Source organism: Loxodonta africana, unplaced genomic scaffold (genome assembly GCF_030014295.1).
Source record: "Loxodonta africana isolate mLoxAfr1 unplaced genomic scaffold, mLoxAfr1.hap2 scaffold_85, whole genome shotgun sequence".
Lineage (NCBI taxonomy): Eukaryota > Metazoa > Chordata > Mammalia > Proboscidea > Elephantidae > Loxodonta > Loxodonta africana.
Genome location: NW_026975592.1, coordinates 525937 through 533140, shown reverse-complemented (window position 1 = coordinate 533140; position 7204 = coordinate 525937). Strand labels below are relative to the sequence as shown.

The window sequence follows — 7204 nt, the reverse complement described above, 5'->3', positions numbered from 1 at the left end:
GGGAAATGTAATTTTTAAATTCTGGGACTTTTGATTTCCCTGTAAATATAAAATACTTAGGCGAAGCGGGGAGAAAATACAGTGAAGGCAACCAGAGTTCTATAATTTCCACTATACTTCCTTCTCTTTAAGCATATTTCCAAGTGATGGAATTTCCTCCCCCTGCAAGAACACAGTTTCTCGGCACTTTGTGTAGAAGGAAACAGTTGGTAATATTTTCCTCAAAAAGGGCTGTATGGTAAGGACTTAGAATGCATAGATTTTCAAGCCATTCCTTCAAATTTTATATGTATGTATATATTTCTTGTTCATCACCGATATTACCAATTTGACTGTTTTAAATTCTTTCTCGGACAAACTCAAGACTCTTATCGCATGCTACCATAACAAAATTCTACAAAGTGGGTTGTTTCAATCAACAAAAATTCATTGTCTCAGAGTTTCTGGAGGCTGAGGCCCAACATTAGGGTGTCAGCTGTGTTGATTCCTTCTGAGGCTTTGACGGAGATCTGTTCTACTCATATCTCCTAACATCTAGTAGCTCCAGGAATTCATGGGTTGCTACTGCAGCATCACATGTAATCCTTCATCTCTCTCTCTGTCTCTGGGAATCTTCTCTTTTGTAAGAACACCTGTGGGACTCACCCCACTGGAGTATACCCTCATGTTAACCTTACTGATAACATCTTCATAGACCCTGTTTATAGAGTCACATTCACAAGCATAGCATTCAGGCTCCAACATATCTTTGTGGGCAGCACAATTCAATCCATAGTAGGGGAGAACCCTGCTTTATATGCATTTGAATCAAGTTTTAAATGACTTTTTCTGAAATCAACTTTCTTGGTGTTCTTGGAGTGAATCTACCAAGGTATAACTTAAACTTACACGCCCAACATTGTTGCCTATTTTGAATATCATGATTTAAACAAGAGAGTTTTTACATATTCAAACTCTTCCCAACATGGACTCTTTCCTTTGGGTGAGTTGACCCTGGATTATACATTTGTTATTTTCCTCCTCTAAGGACCTGGTCCTGTCAGTCCTGTTCCATGTGGGTGACTATTCTGTAGCATCTCTGGAGATGCAGAACCTACTCTCAGAATTGTGATTAAGGTCCCAATGAGTTTAATTATAGAAAAGTCACACATTGAGATGCACCAATTCAATGACTCAACAGTATTGATTATAGTTCGAAATGCAAATAAGTGTCCAAAGACTGTTACCCTTACCACAGAGAGTACTTGTTTATATGAGTAGTTACAGGACTGGGTTTTTCAGGAATTGAAATGATGGACTCAAAGCATAACAAAATATGAACATGAAATTATTTTTCATCTTTCAGGCAAACCATAGCTCAACTATGCTGTATGAAGTCAGGCCGGTATAAAGGACTGAGAATCAAAATCAGGTAACAAGCTATTTCAGTTCTAAACCACCCACTGCAAAATATTTCTCTAAACAATTCACAGTTCTCTTTCCCACAAAATTTACTTTTTATTTTTAACCTCATACTGCTTATTTAACATTTGTTTGTTTTAGGATGAATTATGCCAGCAATGGTGTTTTTGGCTGTCTTTGTTTATAATCAATATTCAGACTCCTTTTTGTTAGAGGACATTTTTACATTTGTAATAAAAATCTCATCTATTGAAAAGGTACCAATTTTCTGAAGAACTAAGATGAGACAGACTTCCGGAAGCATAGAAAGAACTGGTCACAGAGAAACATTTCCAGGTCTGGTGCTGGTGTGTGTACTATCTTACTGTGTGTGTCCACAGAGATGGCATCAGTGTATGAAGCTGTTATCTTTTAGGACAAGTGAGAAGGCACCACAATCCAGAACTTGAACTGAATGACTGTTTCATTATGCAGGTAACCCAGGGAGTGTTTTTATACGTGAGTCTTCAGAAGGGTTTATATTATGGAAGGATACATCGGTAGTATGATTTGGAAAGTCAAGCTCTTTTAAAAAAGTTCTCCTAAGTGACTCTGATAATCAGCCATGTTAGAAATTCTTTGTGATTGATAAAATATGTGGAGATTGACTTAATTCTATGATGGTTTTTTGGGAATATTTCAAAGTACAAAGATTTAGAGTACATTCACCTTCTCTAACATCAGTATTCTTAGAAACAAATTTCAAGGGTAAAAATTTGTGGGATATTCTAATGGACAGAGACTTAATAAGTGTCTATAGGATCATTGTTTGTTAATCTGTTAATAATTAGAGAATGACGTAAATCTGTAAACCTTGAATGAGTGACCTTCAAGGACCTAAGATAATGCTTATAAAAGCAGGTTATTACTTCAATTCATAGGAGTGATCGGTTGGGTAAGAAAAGGACTGGTAGGGATCATTAGGTTTAGCAAGGGGAAGGTGTTTTCATAAAGAACGTAGAATTGAGTTGCTTGCTTGAAAAGGATGAGTCGAAGGATAAATTATTTAAACAATGATGATACTATACTGTGTAAATACAGAGAGGAAAATTGTTAATGTAGGAATTGGAGGAGACAACTACAAGAGGAACAGGGACAAAGAGGATGGGATCTAGTGCACACACAGAGGGTTTGGCCACAGAAACAGAAAATCCATGTATTGTGAAGAGGAGGTCCAGCAGAATTATGACGTCAGGTATTGAAGTAAATATCAATAGAGGTATCAAGAATAACTGGATATCATTAATAGAATTATTTTAAGAGGTCTCAGTGTTGAGTAATATTGATGATATTTACGATAGTTTTTTCTGGGGGGTGTGTTTGTGCATGTACATGGTCTTCTTTTTTCCTTGGAATCTCTCATCTTTTTCATTCCTGAATATTTCATCACCAGCAAAAAAGTTACCTGTTTCCAAGAAAAAAATGTATCTTTCCATGTTTTTCTCATATTCGTATATTTACTTTTTTATAATAGTATATGTAGTCTTGTGCTTATGTCTTTATTGTGCAACTGTATCTTATCAGTACCAATTTTTGAAATTTTGAAATATGTCCTTTGGGGATGTAAGCTATTAGTTAAAAAGATTTTGCCATTCCTAGAATGTAGAAAATAATCTCATTTATTAATATGAAAGTGAATATTAAGTAAATCTTCCTTTATTTTTACTTTAAAACTTCCTATTTATAATTTTTTGTATGTAATACTAATCATACGTATATATATATAAATACATATAATTTTATTTCTCCCAGATGGCAAGTTAATGTGGTTACCCCATTTATTTCATAATCTGCTCTTTTCCCGTGTGTTTCTAATTACTTGTTTGCCTCTCATCATTCGATAAGTTCACTGAGGTTATGGACCATGTTTGATCAGCCATGTATTCTTAGAATATTGTACAGTGCTGAAACATAATAAATCATAATGTCAACTTGTTTAATGATTAAATGAATTATCTGGAGACTTCAAAATGTCACTAGTCATTATATTTACAGGTAACTTTTTTCTGAACTCTGAAATAAGGAAACACAGGAGATCTTATGGAGCAAAGGAGCAATGTGACTGAGTTCGTTCTCTTGGGGCTCACTCGGAGTCTTCAGGGTCAGAAAATATTATTTGTTGCATTTTTGCTGATCTACATTGTGACAATTGTGGGTAACTTACTTATTGTCTTGACTATGGTGATCAGCCCTACCCTGGATGCCCCTATGTACTTCTTTCTTGGCTACTTATCATTTATGGATGCTGTTTATTCTACTACGGTTACCCCAAATATGATTACAAACTTACTCTATGAGAAGAAATTCATTTCGTTTCAAGCTTGCATGACTCAGCTTTTTATATATTTGGTGGTGCTGAGATTTTACTTCTGGTGGTCATGGCTTATGACCGCTACGTGGCTATCTGCAAACCCCTGCATTATACGACCATCATGAACCAACGGGTATGTGTCCTGCTGCTGCTGGTGGCTTATTTTGGAGGTTTTGTGCATGCTGTTGCTCATCTTCTCTTTGTTTACAACCTTCCCTTCTGTGGCCCCAATGTCATTGACCACATCTTCTGTGACATGTACCCTTTATTGAAACTTGCCTGCATTGACACCTATGTCATTGGTTTCACTGTGATTGCCAATGATGGCACAATAAGTGTGGTCATTTTTATGCTGTTACTCTTCTCCTATGGAGTCATTCTTCACTCCCTGAAGAACCTTAGTCAGGAAGGGAGGCACAAAGCTTTATCTACCTGTGGTTCCCACATCACTGTGGTAGTCCTGTTTTTTGTCCCTTGTATTTTCTTGTATGTGAGACCTCCTTTCACCCTACCTGTTGATAAATTTTTGGCGGTGTTTTACACTGTTTTCACCCCTATGTTTGAACCCCTTAATCTATACTTTGAGAAATGCAGAGATGAAAAATGCAATGAAGAAGCTTTGGACCAGAAGAAGAATATGAAGCGAGAGGCAAATGTATCACCTACTTTCAATAAAGAATTGTTCCTTCCAGAAAAACAAAACAATACAAAACAAAACAACAACAACAACACAACAAAAATTCAAATCCATTGCCATTGAATTGATTCTAAAAAACTGTGTGTAATTTTTTAATTTGGGTAAATAATTCCTCACATTAAATAATATGTGCATGATGAAAAATATTCATTTGGTTATTTCCAATGATACATTTTATTCAAAATATATTCATAAGATTTTCATTTCATAGGAAAATGTATGTTCTTTTTTGGTGTAGAATAGTTGTCGAGTCTATAGATTTATATCTATGTTATGACTTATGCTACTTTTAATACCAGAAATTTATTTTAGTTGATGGAAGATTTTCTAATGTCTCTTTCTTAAATAAATCTAATCCTTTTTCACAATGAATAGTTTTCACTGCAGATTTCAGAATAATACAATTCAAAATAAGACAAGAAAATATGATTCATAGCACCCCATATGGAGATAGCTCATGTCAACATTAGAAGTACATATTTTTATGTTTGTAAGATATTTTATTTCTGTAGCTTTGCTTATGTTGCTTAGCATGTTAAGGTTTACAAGAAAGGATGTTTCAGAGTTCTAAATTAATCATGTTTGCTAAATACATAAAAGCAATCCAGAAGAAAAAAGCAAGTAGACAGAAAAATGACTAAATCTTACTTTTTTCCCAATTGGGAAATCATTTTGTCTCCTCAAGCAGAGCAGCTTTCTTTGGTGTTATATTTTCATAAATAATCCAGTGAAAAGTTTTTCATAAATAATCCAGTGAAAAGTTCCAGATAATCCAGTGAAAAGTTTTTCATAAATAATCCAGTGAAAAGTTCCAGATATCTGCTGATGGATTTGTTATTTTTCAATATTTCATCTTCTTGCTTATAGTACATCATGGTCTTCTAATAGGGACTTAAACCCTGCCTTTCATATATATATATACATATATAGCCTGGAACTTTTCACTGGATTATTTTGCATGATTTCATTTTCAAGAAAGATGCTGACCGTATTGTTTCTGTCTCACGTCTTTTCCTTGAGTGCTCAACTTCTAACTGAGAGATTGGTAGTTCAAACCCACTAGACACTCCATGGAAGCAAGATGTGACAGTCTGCTTCCATAAAGATTTATAGCCTTGGAGATCCTATGGAGAAGTTCTGCTCTGTCCTATACTGTTGCTATGAATCAGAATTGACTCAATGGTAATGGGTTTGATTTGGTGGGTGTCTTGCCACAAACAAGGGTGTATTTTTCTGTACAAAGATTTCTATTTGACCACATACTGGTTGTAATGGTTACTGTTGTATGTCAACTCTGTTGGCCACGATCCTCAGGGATTTGCTAGTTGTATGATGGTGTGATCACTCCCATGATGACATTTAATATTATGTGATCACTCTATGATGGGATCTGCTCTGAGTAGCCAGTCAGTTGAAAGCGAACTTCCTTGTGTGTGTGGCCTGCATTGACTATAAGTGGATGTCCTGGCAAGGCTTGTGGGTTTTGGCTCATTCTGGATCCTGCAGCTGGCTCCTGTTCAACCGATCTCCTCTTCTTGGGACTTGAGCTAGCAGCTTACCCGAGGTCTTGCCTGCCTATCTTTGGGATTCCTTGATCTTCACAGCCTGTGAACAAGAGCCCTGCTCTCCAACCTGCCAATCTTGGCTACATGTCTCGGGAGAAGCCTGACCCATGGACTTGGGGTTTTCCATCCTCTACAACCATGTAAGCTATTTCCTTGATATAAATGTCTATATATATATTTATATGCTTTACTGGTTTTGTTTATCTGAAGAACCCAGCCTAAGACACTGGTGTATCTCCAGCCATACAAATGTCTCCACTTAATCATATGGGTCTTTATGTTATAACACCATGTTGTATTCTACCCCATATGGGCCTTTATCTGATCACACAAGTGTGTGTATCTTAGACACGTGGGTTCGTATACAACGACATGCAGATCTTCTGTACCTGGCTACATATAGATGATGCATAGGTCTGTATTCAATACACACACATATCTGTATCCAGTCACTCATGGGTCTGGGTCAAATCACACACTTTCATCTGCACCAGGCCATATTAGATCCGTTTCTGACCACATATAGGTCTGTATCTGAGTACCCATATGACTATTTGACTATACACAGGTTTGTATCCATTTATACATGATGCTATATCTTACCATACTTCTGGCATGTGTCTGATCACAAATGGCCTATGTTCAACCACACATAGTTCTTTATATGGCCTTACAAGGAACTGTATTCAACCATACATAAGCCTGTATCCAACCAGACACAGATCTGTATATAACTGCCCATACATCTCTATTCCATTCCTGGGTGATGCAAGGAGTTTGTGCTTGACTACTAACCTAACGGTTGGCAGTTCCGGCCCCTCCATGGGCATTGGGGAAGAAAGGCCTTGTGATCTGTTTCTATAAAGATTACAGCCAAAGACAAACCAATAAAATGCTATGTGTCACTTCTTCTTCATAGCACTCATGGGATTGCCATGAAAACATTAGCAAGCTATTCAAGTAGCTTGAAATTGACTTGATGGTGATGGATTTGGATTTTGGTTATGGAAAAATTTTTGGCTTGGTTCAATGAGATGTAATTTTGGAGGATTAATTGATATGCAATGTCTTATATGAATAGCTTGCTAATGTTTTCAGTTGTGATTTGGATTACAGGCTGAGTCACAAAGTGGAATTAAAAATCTGTTTAAGAAATATATATATATATACACATATATATACATATTTGAG

General features: G+C 36.2%; 1 pseudogene; it reads left to right on the top strand.

Annotated features, from left to right (window-relative positions):
* The first annotated feature begins 955 nt into the window (after nucleotides 1–955).
* On the top strand, nucleotides 956–6777 carry LOC135230183 (olfactory receptor 4A47-like; annotated as a pseudogene).
* The last annotated feature ends 427 nt before the right edge of the window (nucleotides 6778–7204 follow it).